This window comes from Dipodomys ordii, unplaced genomic scaffold, assembly GCF_000151885.1.
Source record: "Dipodomys ordii isolate 6190 unplaced genomic scaffold, Dord_2.0 Scaffold56, whole genome shotgun sequence".
In the NCBI taxonomy this organism is placed as follows: Eukaryota; Metazoa; Chordata; class Mammalia; order Rodentia; family Heteromyidae; genus Dipodomys; species Dipodomys ordii.
In genome coordinates, this window is record NW_012267272.1 from 7,581,965 (window position 1) to 7,599,565 (window position 17,601).

The following is a 17,601-nucleotide window of genomic DNA, read 5'->3' on the forward strand; positions in this document are numbered from 1 at the left end:
ACTTGGCTTTACTTGAACTAGGGCTGGGAAGGTGGCTCAGTGGTAGGATGCCACAAAGCATGCATGAAGCCCTGGGTTCGATTCCTCAGCACCACATAAGCAGAAAAAGCTGGAAGTGGCACTGTGGCTCAAGTGGTAGAGCCCTAGCCTTGAGGGACAGGAAGAGCTGAGGGACAGCACCCAGGCTCAAAATTTAAGTCCCATAACCACCACCAACAAAATAAATAAACAAACAAATAAATAAAAAGAATAATCCATATCTGCACCTCCAAGGTCTAATATGCATGTGTATATGAAAGCATATGTGTATATGTGTGCTATGTGCTCATGTGTGTATGTGTACTATATGTGTGCTACAGAGAGAGTATATAACAATATTTTATACTAACTTAGCAATATTTCTATTTTCCTAATTTAGCTATCCCCTTCAAGCGTTATTTCAGGTAAACAAATGCTTCTAGATGGAAACAAAGCAAATATAGAGTTGGCAGATCTCAGTATTGCATTTTTGGTCTCTTTCCCAGACATTGTGAAGAAAATGACTATAATGACTATATAATAATTCCTTTAAAGGCCAGATTGAAAACAATTCTTTCATTTTTAAGAAAGTTAGGGGAATTAGTTTTTAGTTGATAGATCATTGCAAATAGTTTTTGTGATGGATTTCTCTTTACTGGTGTATAATTCAAGAATTGGGTGATATTGTCATGTCACCCAATATTGTCATTGGGAATGCTGATGTGCAAGAGTTTGATTCTGGTATATCTGGCTGTAGTTTTATTGTATTTGTGATTCTGTTAATTTCTTTAATCTGGAGCCATATGTCTTTCATCAAATTTGGGCTGTTTTGGCTATTCTTTATAAGTTTTTTTTTTGTTGTTGTTGTTTTTGGTACCAGTCCCGAGGCTTGAAGTCAAGTCTTGGGCACTGTCCCTAAGCTTTTGTTGGCCAGGGTAGGGCTCTACCACTTCAGCTACAACTACTTTTTTTGGTTGGTTTTTGTTGGTTAATTGGAGAAAAGAGTCTCACAGACTTTCCTGCGTGGGCTGGCTTTGAACTGTGATCCTCAGATCTCAGCCTGGTTACCCTCAGAGTAACTAGGATTACAGGTGTGAGCCACTTGGCACCCAGCTTAAGTTTTTTCTTTTTCTTTTTTGTTGGTCATGAGGCTTGAACTTAGGACCTGAGTGCTATCTCTGAACTCTTTTGCTCAAAGCTAGTGCTCTACCATTTTGAGGCACAGCTCCACTTCTAGTTTTCTGGTGGTTAATTGGAGGTAAGAGGCTCATGCACTTTCCTTTCCAGGCTGGCTTTGAACCACAATCCTCAGATCTCATTCTCCTGAGTAGTCAGGATTACGGGCATGAGCCACCAGCTCCTGGCTGAGGTAGTCTTTTTTATATCACTACTTCTCCTGTCCTTCTAGAGTTTCAAAGAAAGGACTGTGCTGATCATTTGATAAAATTGTGTTGATTTCTTCCCTTCTCTGTTCTTCTGATTGAAAAATGTTTATTAATCCACTTTGAAATCCATAAACTCTTTTTTATTTTTATTTTTATTGTCAGTTATGGGGCTTGAACTCTGGGCTTGGGCGCTGTCCTTGTGCTCTTCAGCTCAAGGCGAGTGCTCTACCGCTTGTGCCACAGCACAGCTTCCGTTTTTCTAGCGGTTTGTTGGAGATAAGAGTCTCATGAACTTTCCTGCCTGGGCTGGCTTTGAACAGCGATCCTCAGATCTCAGCCTCCTGAGTAGCTAGGATTACAGGCGAGAGCCACCGGCGCCCGGCCATAAACTCTTTCATTTGTTATTACCTCCATTTTGCTAAGGAGTTTATCCAGTGACTTTTGCAAGTATTACCCTTTTCATTTCTAAAATTTACAATTGATTGTTTGCTGATAATTTCTGCATTGCTATTCAAGTTGGAGGGTTTACCTTTACCTCATGAAACAAGGGTATTTTAGTTACTTTAAAGTCTGAGTTTACAGAGAAACTTGCTCAAATAGTTATAGTAGTTTTACTTTATTTATTTATTTATGTACTTATTTATAGGTCTGAGACTGGAACTCAAACTTGGTACCTTCCACATTTGTTCATTGGCTATCACTCTTATTAACCAAGCCACACCTCTAATCCCAGTAGCTTTACTTAACACTATTTGTAAGTAGCCCTAAGTATAAAACATCTCAGATGTCCATCAAGTGGTAACTAGATAAGTAAATTGTGGTGTCCTATACAATGGTATCTATTATATATATAAGTAATAAGTATAAAAATAAGTAATATAAAATGTAAATATAAAATAAAATGTAAGTAATAAATAATAAAAATATAAAATTTAAGTAATGGTATATACAAATAATAAAAGGGATACCTTATAGATATACACAAATACATGATTGAATCTAAAAAGTATTATGTGGAAGAAATCAGATAGAAAGGGCTATCTACACTCTGGAAAAGGCCTTCTGTAAGGAGGAGGAAACTATAGGGATGACCCATGGTGGCCAATGGGCAATTGACTTCTGAGGGTCCCGAGGGAGATTTTCTGAGTAATAAGATGGTCTTCAGTTATGTTAGTGGTTGCATAACTGCATAAATCTGCCCCAAATCATCAAACTGTGTATCTAAAAAGCTGAATTTTATGGTATGTAAATTATACCTCTATAAACTAGAATTTTTAAACAAGATGGGTTCTTTTTATAGCTTGTTGAATGAATGCCTCCTTTACTTCTTCCTTTTTAACATTTAGATTTTGCACTGTAAAAAAAATGGTGGAGATGTAGGTAAACCTCTAGCCCTCCCCCTCCTCCACCTTTCCCAGAGCTAATGATTTCTCAAGATGGTGCATATCATTCCCATGTGTTTATTTTTACTTTTAGGACATGTGTATATATCTGTAAATAGTATACAAACAACTATTTCTTGTTTAAAATTACATAGATGGTATTATTCTGTATGTATCTTTTGCAGCTTGCTTCAATTACTTGAAATTGTGTGTTTGAGATTCATCATGTTAATATATACAGAAATAACTCATCCATTTTAATTTATGTAGAGCATTCCACTATATGAATAAATTATCGTTATTGAACCATATTGAAACGAAGGTGACAGTTGTCTCCATCTTTTTTTGGGGGGGTCTTTTACCAGAAACAATGATCCAACGAATATCTTTTTGCAGAATATCTTTAGTATATGTATGTATGAACCACCTTAGGTGAAGTGTCTGGAAATGGTATTGCTGGCTTATAGGGCCAGGCTTCCAAAATGATTTATATTCCACCAGCAATGAATCTAATATTCCATAGGATCAGATTTACTTAGGATAATATAACACCTACTGTGGGTATCCTAAATTACTAGGAAGTGTGTTCATCTCTTATCTCATTATCTCTTCCTCCCTTTTCCACCAATCCCACTCCTTCTTTCAAGTTAATCATCCCAATAAACAATCCCACTAATATTCTAAAAGCTTGACCTAGAAATCTGGGCCATCCGAAGTTCTTATCGCTCCATCTTCCTCCACCTCAATCTTCTCATGCCTCCTTCCCTTTAGTTTTTGCTCACCGTCACAGTGGCCTTCTCACTAGTGTCTTGCCTCAATGGGATTCTCATATCTCCTTGCCTATTCTCCTCATTGTACAATGATTACCTTTCTGAAGGATTTCCCCTGGGACTTCCCATACGCTTTGGTCTGTATCTACAAGTCTTATCACAAACTGGCCTCTGAGCCTACAGCCTCATATTACTCTACCCCTTTCCTGAAGATCCTCATTGGAGTTTTCCTGAGCTACTTTTAATTTCAGGCTATATCTGTACCTGGAACATGCTTGCTTTTTTTTTTTTTTCTTTGTCAGTTGTGGGGCTTGAACTCAGGGCCTGGATGCTGTCCCTGATCTCTTTTGCTCAAGGCTAGTGCTCTATACTTTGAGCCACAGTTCCACTTCTAGTTTTTGGTGGTTAGTTTGAGATTAAGAGTCTTACAAACTTTCCTGCCTGGGCTAGCTTTGAACTGTGATCCTCAGATCTCAGCCTCCTGAGGAGCTAGGATTACAGGCTTGAGCAACCAGCACCTGGCTATCTTTTTCTTTTCTTCCTCTAATAATTTCTCTTTGTTCTAAAATGAAGTACTATTTTCCTGTAGTGATTTTTTTTCTGATGATCTACAAGTGTGTGTGTGTGTGTATGTGTGCGCGTGTGCGCGCACACACGCGCACGAGTGCTAAGGTGTGTATATGTAGTGTGTCTCAGTCTGTTTTCCTGTTTCCTCTTTCTGTGATGGCATACCTGATACTTGGTGCTTTGTAAGGAAAAGAGATTTATGGAGCTCATGGTTCTGGAAGCTATAAGTCCCTAAGTAGGCGGGGCATCTGGAAGGTGCTTGGTGCTGAGTCATACCAAGGAAAAAGCAGAAAGATAGGCATATATGGAAAGGGGAAAGCACAAGACACACTATACTTGTTCTCATATTCTCCTAACAACTTGTTCTTATATTCAGTCTCCAGTTAGATTTACATGAATCTCTCTTCATGAGCTAGTCCCTCTTAAAAAGAGCCACCATTTCTCAACACTGTTACATTGAGGACCAAATTTCAACATGAGCATTTGGAGGGAAAGAACTATGTTCACATGCTAGCAGGGAACCAGAGCAACATGGAGGAAAAGCTTCTGGTTAAAGACTGAACATGAGTAGTATCTTGGCTAGAATCCTGGCTCTGCCATTTCCCAGTTGCATCACCCTAGTCAAAGTGACTTCCTCACGACTCAGTTTTCTTGCCTGCAATAACAACAACCACAATCAGAACCACCTCAAAGAAATTGTTGTAACAAACAGAAAGGAAAATACACACATAAAGAGTTTAGAGCAATGACAGTTACAAAATGCTCCTTGAATGTTGGCTGTATTGAAATAGCATTCTTGCTTTGCAACAGTGGCTCACATCTGTAATCCTAGCTTCTCAGGAGGCTAAGACTTGCAAGATCATAATTCAATGCCAACCTGATGTAGAAAAGACTGAGAGACTCCACTTCCAAGGAATCAGCCATATGCTGGCCTGGAGGCATGGCTCAAGTGGTAGAGGACCACCAATGAGCAAGAAAGCCAAGCAGACAGGAGGCCTTGAAATCAAGCCCTAGTACTGGCAGGTACACACACACACACACACACACACACACACACACACACACACACAAAATAGCCTTCTTTCCTTTTCTTGAAATTATTTACTTGTTTTTACCCAGTATTTTAGACTCCTGGGGGATGGAGATTTGTGAGCATCTTGTTTGAAATTATGTATCTTAAGGCTTGTGTAGTGCCTGATCCATAGTAAAAATTTAATCAGAACTTAGCTTGGTTGAAGGAATGTATAAGTAAGAAGATGCTTGGAGTCAGCCTGGCTGAAAAGTATTCTTTTCTAGTTTCATCGGTAGTATTTTTCTTATTTCTGTGTTGTTATCCACATCTTAATGAAGCACCATGAGGTCAGAATACCACAGATTCTCCCCAAACTCCTGCTCCTTCAGGATTTTCCTCTCTCCTTTTTTTTTCTCAATAAGTATGACTGATTACCTCAAACCTTCTCAGAAAATCCTGCCTTCTTCCTACTCACAGGGCTTCTAGAAACTCTCCATCATTAACAACAAAGTATCACTATTGTCAACATTAGTCTAGGCTTCTATCTATGAAATAGTTTTATGTATCAATTGGCAGCAGCATGTGGTACTGGGGATTAAACCCAGGGCTTTACACATGATATGCAAGAGCTCTACCACTTGAGGTGCTGCCCCAAGCCTTTTGTTTTTATTTTGGTTTTGAGAATGAGTCTTGGTATCTTTTTGCTCAGGTTGGCTTCATCCTTGTAATCCTCCTGTCTTTGTCTCCTGTGTAGGCTGAAATTACAGGTGTGCACAGTGATAGCTGGCAGACCATATGATTTTTTTTTAAACTTTATCTGTTAATATGCTAAGTTGCATGGATTGTCCTGGGGTTTGAACTCAGGATTTGGGTTCTGTCCCTTAGCTTCATTTACTCAAGTCTAGCGCTCTACCACTTGAGTCATAGCTCCACTTCTGACTTTTTTGCTGGTTACTTGGAGATAAGATTCTCACAAACTTCCCTGCCTGGGCTAGCTTTGAACTACAATCTTCAGATCTCACCTCTTGAGTAGCAAGGATTATAGATGTGAATCATAGGCACCTGGCTAGATTTTCTTTTTAACACAGTTGTAAATAACTTGTTTAGAAATTTTGTATCTCTGTTGATGAAGCTGCTCAGTCTATAATTTTTTTTTTTTGTCGGTCGTGGGGCTTGAACTCTGGGCCTGGGCGCTGTCCCTCAGCTCTTCAGCTCAAGGCGAGCACTCTACCACTTGAGCTACAGCGCCACTTCCGGTTTTCTGGTGGTTTATTGGAGATAGGAGTCTCACTGTCTCTCCTGCCCAGGCTGGCTTTGAACCGAGATCCTCAGATCTCAGCCTCCTGAGTAGCTAGGATTACAGGCGTGAGCCACCAGCGCCCAGCTGTCTCAGTCTATAATTTTGAGAAGTATTCTCAAAATGTATTCCATCTGGTTTGGTTGTCAAAGTTATGCAAACTCATAAAACGATGCAAGGCTTGTTCTCCTTTTTCTTTTTGCTAGAAGAGTTTTGAGGTCTGTATACTTTCTTCCACAGCTATTTAGTAGAAGGCACTGGTTCCTTTGAAATGATCTGTGTTTACATTTCTTTTTGGAGAAAAATTACATTATAGCTTCATTAACTATTAAATTATAGATTCATGTATTACTAATATTTTTTTCTAATTCTAATCTTCATTCCATGTTCTGGAAACAACTGATTTGATTTTTCTTTATGCTCATGTCATATTTTCTAGAAAATTGTTGATATTACTAAACTTCTGGTATATGTTGACACAATATGCATTATCAATTTTCAGAGAAACGGCTTGAGGCTTATATTGTATTCTTTTCCATATGATTCCTTTCTATTTGATTATTTTCATTTATCTTTATTACCTTTCTACTCCCTATGGGTTGACTGCTGGATTTTGGTGGTGCTGGATTTGGGCTCCAGGGCCTTATACTTGTTTAGGTATGTGCTCTACCACTTGATCTACTTTGTAGCAACTTTAGTTACTTTTCATATGAAGTCTTTTCCCTCGGCCAGCATAGACTGTGATTCTTTCTTTTCTTTTTTTCTTTTGCCAGTCCTGGGGCTTGAACTCAGGGTATAAGCACTGTGCCTGAACTTCTTTTGCTCAACGCTAGCACTATACCACTTCAGCCACAGCACCACTTCCGGTGTTTTTTCTGTTTCTATAGTACTGAGGAATTGAGCCCAGGGCTTCATGCATGCTAGGCAAGCACTCTACCACTACCCATTCCCAGCCCCCTGGACTGTGATTCTTCTATATATGCTTCCCTTCTACCTATTTATAGCTGGGAGTACAAACATGAATGACCAGGCTTGGTTTGTTTGTTCAGGGCAGATCTTGTTAAAGTCTATAACCATGTACCAATGAACTACACCAATAATCCTAGCTACTTGAGAGGCTGAGATCTGAAGATCTTGGTTCAGAATCAGCTCAGGCAGACAAATGTGTGAGACTCTTTTTTTTTTGTTTTTTGGGTTTGGTCGTGGGGCCTGAACTCTGGGCCTGGGCACTGTCCCTCAGCTCTTCAGCCCAAGGCTAGCGCTCTACCACTTGAGCCACAGCGCCACTTCCAGCTAGAGCTGTATCTCAAGTAGTAGAGTGCCAGCCCTGAAAGGAAAAGTGTAAGAGAAAATATAAGGCCTTGAGTTCAAGCCCCAGTTAATCCTCCCATACACACACACAAACACACACACACAGACACACACACACAGAGTCTATATGAAAGCTGTGTTGTGATTCTGATCATGATTATAATGATTAATGATTATTGTTATTACTGTGGTGCTGGGACTGTACACAGGGCCTCAGGATTCATGCCAGGCAAGTATTCCACCATAAACTACACCCTCTGGGTCCTTAGACAGTATTTGGAAAAAAGAAAACTGAATATCCTTTGTCTGCTCAGGGACCTTGTGATGTTGTGCTAATGAGAATGACATTGTCACTGGTGCTTTGGCCTGAGGACTTATGAATATGGAAATCTGGGAAGATGGGACCTTTTTTTTTTTTTTTTTTTTTTTTGTAGGGCTTGAACTCTGGGCCTGGGCGCTGTCCCTCAGCTCTTCAGCTCAAAGCTAGCACTCTACCACTTGAGCCACAGTGCCACTTCTGTCCTTTTCTGCTTATGTGGTGCTGAGGAATCGAACCCAGGGCCTCATGCAAGCAAGGCAAACACTCTACCACTGAGCCACCTTCCCAGCTCAAGATGGGACCTGTGTGTGTGTGTGTGTGTATGTGTGGTTTTTATTTTTTTAATTTTTAATTTTAACTCCAAAGCCACACTCAGATCTTAGAAGTTAAGATTCTAACAGGACAAAAGCATTGGGAAATATCAGAGGGAAGAATTTAGACAAAGATGTTACATCTGATTTTCTGGTGATTTATTGGAGATAAGAGTCTCATGGACTTTCCTGCCTGGGCTGGCTTTGAGCCGGGATCCTCAGATCTCAGCCTCCTGAGGAGCTAGGATTACAGGCCTGAGCCACTGGTACCCAGCACAGCTCCACTGCTGTTCTTGTTGTTTTGGTAGTTATTTGGAGATAAGAGTCTCACAAACTCTCCTGCATGGGTTGGCTTAGAACTGTTTTTTCATATTTCGACCTCCTGAGTAGCTAGGATTACAGGCATGAACCATTGATACCCAGCTCCATCTTTTTTCCTTTTTTTTTTTTTTTTAAATCCCTATCAGGGTAGATTTCTAATCCTTAGAGAGTTGTTCCCCTCCAGATTGGAGACATGGTCTTTGTTAGAACTAGGTGTGAATCCTAACTCTCCTATTAAACACATTTAGACATTGTTTTAGTTATTTTCTTCATCAATAAAATGGGTTGACCAAAGCTACCTTGCAAAGTAGCTATGAGAATTACTCAGCACCATGTGTGAGTTATGTGGGCTGTGTTTGCCATTAATGATTTCTTTCAATTTTATGTTGAACCAGCCTGCCTGCCTGCCTGTCTTCCTTCTTTCCTTCCTTCCTTCCTTTCTTCCTTCCCTTCTTCCTTAATTCCTAAGAGTTATGTGAACCCTAATTATGTATTTGGCCAACAGAAATTCCATTATCTCTATTTTCAGCATTTATGAACATTATTAGATCAAACGTCTGAGTTATATGTTTTTCATATCTCTTCATTTCTGATTCCCAAAGTTCTCTCAAACTGTAGGGTTTGTCTGCACTTCTTCCTGGGGTGACAGAGAATTCTTGTCCCTGGGTAATGTGGGAAGGTTAAAAATTCTTTTTTTTTTCTTACATGTATAATCCTAGCTACTCAAGAGGCAGAGATCTGAGGATCATGTTTCAAAGCCAGCCTGGGCAGTTTATGAGACTCTTACCTCCCGTCAACAACTAAAAAAGTCAGAAGTGGAGCGGTGGCTCAAGTGGTAGAGCACTAGCCTTGAGAGAAAAAAAAGCCCAGAGATAGCACCCAGTACCTGAGTTCAAGCCTCAGGACCTTCACAAAAAATTATTTTCATTCTCTTCTAATTATTTAGTACTTGTTAAAAAAAGTTTACAATTCCTTATATCAGCTTATAAGTACAAAGCATCCTTTTCTTTTTTGTCATGGGGCTTGAACTTATCCTGGGCATTGTCCTTGTGCTTTATTGCTCAAGTCTAGCACTCTACCACTTTGAGACACAACACCACTTCTGGTTTCCTGGTTGTTAATTGGACATAAGAGTCTCATGCACTTTCCTGCCTACGCTGGCTTTGAACCTTGATCCTCAGATCTCAACTTCCTGAACAGCCAGGATTACAGGTGGGAGATAGCAGTGCCCAGCTTTTTTTTTTGTGTGCCAGTCTTGGGCTTGAACTCAGGGTCTGGGCGCTGTCCCTGAGCTTTGTTGCTCAAGGCTAGTGCTCTCCACTTGAGCCATAGCTCCACTTCCAGCTTTGTACAATGTTACCACTTCCCCCCTCCCTGGTCCCATTGCCCTTTCTGTAATCTTCACCCTGGTGAGAACACTATTTGACTGATCTCACTGAAGTGTCTTATCTGGAAACTTTTCACTGACTGCATTAGCATTCTGAGAATATCACATTCATATTTCTATATAAACCATCTTGAGTTCTTAATCAAGTCATAATAATTTGGAGAGCATATATTATTTCCCAATAGCACATAGGGGACTTGGAGTTAACCAGGACGAGAGAAAAGGATTTGAAAGAGAGTTTGAAAACCCAGGAGGAAATCCCATTTGCTTTGTAAATTTGCCTGTGGTTAGCTTCTCCAGTGACTACACTGATAGAGCGTGGACTCTTTTCTAGTATCTTTGAGTCTCTGTGGCTTCATTTCCTTGTCTGCAAAGTGAGATATAATAATGTGTGTGGTCATTGTCCTCTGATGAGAGTGTGCATAAATATTCATGTGATTTATTAATAATAAGAGTGTTACCATACAACCTCCCAGGGTCAGGGAGTCAGGAGAGTGTTGATTAGACACAAGAGTTTTAGAGCCAGACAGCCTAAGTTGAAGCCCAGTTTTGCTATTTATCACCTGCCCCTGACCTTGAGCAAGTCACTTATATTTTGAAGCTTTACTTTATCTGCAAAATGACAGTAATAGCTTCTACTTCATAGAGTTGTTAGATGATTGAATGAAATCATCTTTGGTATTTCAGTCAGTGCTCTATACAATTTTAAAGTGGTTGTTCTTTAAAGTATTAATGGAGCCAGATGTAGGGTTCATGTCTATAATTTTACCTAGTTGGGAGGCAGAAATTAGGGTGATCATCATTTGAGGCTAGCCTGGGCAAAAAATTTAAGCCACTCTATCTCAACCAATAAAAGTCATTTTTTTTCCCTATTGGAAAAATAACTAAAGCAGAAAGGTCTTGAGCTTATGGCTTAAGCAGCAGATCAGCTGCCAAGCAAGTACTGAGTTCAAAACCCAAGTACCACTAGGAAAACAAGAGTACTAATGGAAATTAAGTAGGTATGAAAGCTGCAGCACAGTAGGAGCTTGGTTATAAGTGACAGAAGTCGAAAATATTTTCCACCCTTCCCACATGAAAGGCATGTGGCCGCTGAGCTTAGCTGTGTGCTAATGCAATCCTAGTTATTTGAGAAGTAATATTTATAAAATAGCGATTGGATGAACATTTGTATTTAAATTTTTTCCTTTCAAACAAAGCTTTTTTATGCTTTCTACTAATATTCACTCTGGTAAGAACCTTATTTGTCTTAATATATAAAAACGTGCTTAGAATTCTTAGTAAAATGTGAAAGCCAAGGAAAGAGTTTTGTCTATTTTGTATAGCTAGCAGTGTGTTGTTGAATGGTAGACGATAGATAGGTAACAGGTAGATTATATTGCTCTTCCTATTTGTTCCCTGCCCTGCAAGATGTTAGGATCTTGATATGGTTTGAAAGTTTCCTCTGCTGGAAACTTTCCTACCAAGATACTGTTCTGACACACAGTCCCAGTGTGGGGACAGGTGGAAGGTAATTAGCTTACCAGGGACGTGCCCAAAGAGGGGATTAATGCAGATCTCAAGGAGTGAGTTAGTCTTGTAAAACTGAATTATTATAAAGAAGGCAAGACTGGCCAGCGCTGGTGGCTCACACCTGTAATCCTAGCTACTCAGGAGGCTGAGATCTGAGGATCGCAGTTCAAAGCCAGCCCAGGCAGAAAAGTCCGTGACACTCTTATCTCCAATAAAAACTACTCAAATACTGGAAGTGGCGCTGAGGCTCAAGTGGTAGAGTGCTCACTTTGAGCTGAAGAGTGCAGGGACAGCGCCCAAGCCCAGAGTTCAAGCCCCACAACTGACCAAAAAAAAAAAAAAAAAAGGCAAGACTGGCTCCTCCTCCTTGCTTTGACTTCCTGTTTCCCTGTGATTTCTCCTTCTTATATGTGATGCTTCTGTAGTGCCATCTACCATATTGTAAGGCAGTTGAGTAGACCTTCACCAGATACTTTTCAAAAATGAAAAAAAAAGTTATTATTAAGGTGATGTCCAGGTGGGTTACCCTTTTATAAGCCAGGTAATGAGTATATTTCCTTTTGGGCAATATCTCCCCTTTCTTCACTTCTCCCCCAGTTGCCCCCTCGTGTCCTGGCCCTTCTTGATTGTGACAATAGAATTAATGATTTTCTGAAATAAAAGTCAAGAAAAATGTCTTATGGCAGTTTATAACATTAGGAATGGTGAACTTTGCTGGCTCATCAACACATAAACACCAATAATTAATTTGGTTGATATATTACCAACTTTTATTCATATAAAATGTAACTACATATTTCATATTTTGCATCATAAAGATGTTTTTTATTTGTTTTGTTTTTGGCCAGTCGTGGGCTTGAACTCTGGCCTTGGGTGCTGTCCCTGAGTTCTTTTGATCAAGGCTAAGTGCTGTATCACTTGAGCCACTTCCAGTTTTCTGGTGGTTAATTGGAGATACGAGTTGCATGGGCTGGCTTTGAACCAGGATCCTCAGAGTAGCTAGGATTACAGGCATGAGCTACCAGTGCTCAAGGCTAGCACTCTACCGCTTTGAGCCACAGCTCTACTTCCAAAGATGTTTGTAAGGTAGAAGGATAGAATCTATTATAACTTTTAGAGGTTTGGATATTCAGCATGTCGGCCTCCATTTCTCTGCTTCCCTGGTCCTTTGTGTGCTGGGGCCAACTTCCTGGCTCCTGCTTGGCTTCTCAGTTATCTCATATCCTTTCATTTTGCACAAATAGATTCATGCATGTTTCTTTATGCACCCTTTTGTTTCTAGAGTTAGGGGGTGAGTAGTATCTCCTCAAAAGATAGGCTGAAGTCCTCACCACTTAGCAATTCAGAATGTGACCTTACTTAGAAGCAGTGTGCCTATGTAACTGAGGCCATCAGCGAAGATGATGTCATTCTGGAGCAGGCTAGGCCCCGATTCCATGGAACTGGCGTCTTTCTGAGAAGGAGGCAACGTAGAGACAAAGTTGCACGAAGGGAAGATGATGTGAAAGCAAATGAGAAAAGACAGTAATGTGACAGCAGAGGCAGAGACTAGAACAAAGAATTTGTAGGTCAGGGATTGCCAGAAAATCCTGGAAGATAGACCGGCAAGAAAACACTTTACCTTACAGGATGCCAAAGGGGGCGTGGTCCAGCTTACACCTTGAGTTTGGACTTGACTTCTCTGAGACAGTACACTTCTGATGTTTTGAGGTATGAGGTTGTGGTAGGAAACCAGTGCAAGTAGCCTGCAAAAGATACTCTTTGCCTTTGAAAAAGTTTTGTGTGTGTGTGTGTGTGTATGTGTATCCTGGAGCTTGAACTCAAGGCCTGGGCACCGTCCCTATCCTTCTTTTGCTCAAGGTTAGTGCTCTACCACTTGAGCTACAGCTGTACTTTCAGCTTTTTGGTGGTTAATTGAGATAAGAGTTCACAGACTTTTCTGCCTGAGCTGGCTTCAAACTGTGATCCTCAGATCTTAGTTTTCTGAGTAGCTGGGATTATAGGTGGTACCTGGTTACAAAGTGTTTTTACAAGCTAGATACCCCAAAACACATCTGGGTCATATGAAACATCTTTTTTCTCCCAGCAGTGACTCCAAATGGTGCCCTAGAGTGGCTGCATTAATCCATGTTCCTACCATAGCTGTACAATGGCCTGTTTCTCCACATTCCAGCCAACACTTGACATTAACAGGCATGTACATTTTTTACCCCATCTCATAGGTGAAATCAGCATTGAAAAAAAATCTGTATTCTCCAGATTACTAATGAGGTTGGGTTTTTTAATATGTTAATTTCTATTTGAATTCCTTCTTTCTGTAAGTTATCTCTATTATAAACCTTGCCAATTTGTCTGTTGAGCTGTTGGTTTTTTTTCCCTTCTGAGGTGACATTTTTCTTTATGTAGGAGATGATCTTATTCACTTAAAACAGTTCCTGCTTTTGAAAGAGCTTTGAAATATCAGGCAAGTTCGTTGGGCCTAATTAGTTGCCTTTTCAGCATCCAGTGAGATGATCAAGTGATATTTATTTGACCTATTGATACGAGCCACCTGTTATTGTAAGAACTTTAAAAAGCAGAGCCATTAAATATTTATGGGCAACGAGGAATGGCGCCCATGCGCGACTTTTTAGAACATATTTAGAGGGTGGAAGTCCCTGGAGAACACAGGCTGCAGCCTTAGGCAGGGTGTGGTTAGGGTTAGTGGGTTGGAATTTTACCTCCCAGACAAGATGGAGCTACAGCAGAATTTTGAATGGAGAGCTGTAGAATTTACGATTAATATAGTGGTGTGGTAGAGGAAGAAGCTAAAGGCAAGTCTTGTGTTATAACGACTCTCAGGAGGAAGAAAAGAAGGAAGGATGCTCAACAACACCATGATGACTTTCTAATAAGCTGAGATGTAGAAAGCAGGTGTTTAGCATAGAGAATGCCTGTTGAGGCAGAAATAACAGCATTTCTCAGAGTTGGGGAGCTGTGTCGGGAGGGCTTAAGCCCAAAGTCACTTTTGGGTTGCACCCCATGTCAGTCTGTGAAGTGAACTATGGAGAAAAAGGATGAAGGCTATTTAAGAAGTAAGGCTTTTTCTCTGGGCAAATGATGCCATATTGGTAGCGAGATGGCAAAGAGGCGACATCCACTTTTCCCTTGCTTCCAACTGACAATGTCAAGGGTGAAGTTGAAGGGTGGGGTAGAATAAATATGGTAGCTGAGGACAGGGGTACAATGGGGAAGGAAACTCTTTGCTTGAGTACTCTGGATTCTCAGAAGCTGAGAGAACTTGCAACCATATTTTTGTTTGTTGGTTTACCTGAGAAAAAGCTTGTAGAATGCTACTGCTGCATCAAAAGAAGTGTGTGTATGCACATAGAATTTGGAATTTCATAAACTGCAAATCAATTTATTTATTTTTCCTTAAGTGTTCTGGGATTTGAACTCAGGGTCTCACACTTGCTAGGCAGGCCATCATTGAATCAGGTTAGAAGGCAAGAGCGATGGAAGAAGAATGGAAGCAGGAAGCAAGGTTACGCACAAGCCAAGCGGTACACTGATTGCAAAATGGGCACTGCTGGTTTGCCAAAACGGTCTCAGGATCTGGTTCCAAAGAGAGAAAGGAGAGTTGGGAACGAAGAGACCGAGGCTCTAGTGGCTGGTTGTGCCCTGACTTTTTTATGGGTGACCTTTTAAGTGTTATTTCACCTCTCAGCTTCCTCCCTGTGTCATACGCAGATTCCCAGGGCTTTAGGAAAGAAAATAGCTTTAGAAATTTAACCTGTGTTAAGTGGGTTAAAAGAGTTAGTGCCCATTTGTTTCCTTATGTTCACAGGTGCTATTGGGGGAGAATCAGTAGGAAAGGGTAGAAAGAGAAATGGGAAGACACTGTGCCATCTTAAAGAGCCCAAGGGAGAGGACCGGGCCCAGGGCACGTTCCTGCGGCGGGGGTCGGGGGTGGGGGGAAGACCAGCCGGACCCTCAAAGACTGTTTGGGCATCCATCCTCCGTTTCGCTATCCCTTCAGTAAAATCCCATTGCGGAATCCAGGGGCGAAAAGAGAGGCACGCCCCTCCCCCACTAGATGGCACTGAAAGGCCTTGTTGTGGATATTCAAAATGCGTGTGTATGTGTGTGTGTGTGTGAGAGAGAGACAGAGACAGAGACAGACAGACAGACAGAAGGCAGACAGAGCCAGTGAGAGGGAGGAAGAGGGAGAGTAGACACAAAGAATATGGTGGAGGCGCACTCATTTCGACTCCCGTGCCCATTTGTGTCTCGCCGGGTGCCTGGCATTCTCATTTCCCCAGGGCAGTGGGTGGCAGTGTGGGTGGGGGGTTCCTCGACTTTGGGGTGAGGGTAAAAAGATGGATGAGCATTAGAGTGTGGTGGAATGTGGAGGTGAAGGGAGGCGCCCAGCGTGTGCAGCCCGGCCGGGTCACACGTGAGGGGGGGAGGGGTTGGGGATGAAGCAGGATCCACGAGGTGGGCGGGTGTGTGTGCGCACGGGGGAGCGGCTCAAGGCCTGGGGTCCCGCCGACCCTGTCCAGAGCCCATGCTGTTACCATCAGCCCTCGGATAGCAAACCCTACCCCAAGGTTGCCTTGAACACAGGCTCCCCCTCCTCCACCCACCAGAGCCCTTTGCTTGGAGAGTTATTTGCTTAACCCTACCCCGTGGCAATCTCTTCTTCTGGCCTTTCAGGCATCAAGGTTTCTTGTTTTCCTGCTGGAGAGAGGGCAGGTGGGTGGAGGTGGGGTTGTGTGTGTGGCTGGTGCCCAGACTGGGGTTGATAGGGAACCCCAGAGCCGCTCCCTGCTCGGTGCCTGAGACCTTGTGGGGGTAGGGAGGGGGGCGGGAAACAAAGATCTAATACAACCCAGACACTAGTGATGGACGCCACCAGAGTTCTCTCATCCGCTGTCAAAGCCGTCTCTGCAATGAGTCCTTTTAAAAATAAAATTCAAGGGGATCCGTCCTGGCTCAACAGAAACAGATGTAAGCACTCCCCCCCCCCCCACATGGGTAACAATACACATGTAAACATGTTCCATGCCCCATGGATGCCTATGGGCATAGACAGGCATGTGGTTGAGCGCAGGGCTTACCTGTAAGGCACCATTGACTTGCCTGGCTACGGAATCAAGCGGAGCTACTTTGTGCCTGGGAAATGGTGCAGTCTAACTTTAAGAAGGCCAGAAAAATAAGGGATGGGGCTCACGTTGCACGGATGACGTCACTAGCTTTTGGCTGCGCGCTCCGTGCGCTCGGCTGTGGGTTTTAGCCAAGGCTGCAGCGCCCCGGCGGCCGCCGAGCCGAGCGAGCGAGCGAGCAAGCGCCGCAGCGGCTTCCTCCGGGCGCCCACACCCGGGCGATGCGATTTTTGGAACCCCTGGGGTACAGCCTGGGACCATCTCGTTCCTCCCCGGTCCCAGCTGGGCCCGCCGGGCCTCGGAGCCGCGGCTAAAGGAGGAAGCCTGGGGTGGGGAGGGAGAAAGCCCGTGCACCCAGCCTCCCTCCCGCCCTTCCCCACCCTCGCCCCATTCACCTCGGACCCCCCCTACCCCACCCCCCGAACCCCGATCCTCCGGACAGCGCGAGCCGAGGCCACGACCAGCTTGTCCCCACGCTGCGCCGCGGAGGGAAGCCGGCAGGCGGGCGCCCGAACGCCCGGGTGGGCTGCCGTAAAAATGGTGCAGTCTTGAGAGCGGCTGACCCCAGCGGACGGAGCAGACCCCGTGCCCGGGTGCCCGGCCTCGGCTGGCGCGAGCGCGGGGCGGCCTGTGTGGCGGAGCCCAGACCTGGGTGGTGGTTGCTTTTCATTTTCTGTCTTTCTCCCGGTGCCCGCCGCACCTGGGCAGCACCATTCCTGGGGTGCGGGGAGCCCGATGAGGTGAGGCGGTGGCAGATCTGGAAGCAGCCACCCGGTGGCCCCGAGAGGAAAAGAAGAAGAAGAAGGGCCACGGGAGAGAACGAGCAGCATGACGCCGCCCGGAGGGCCGGCTGCAGGGCGGGCTG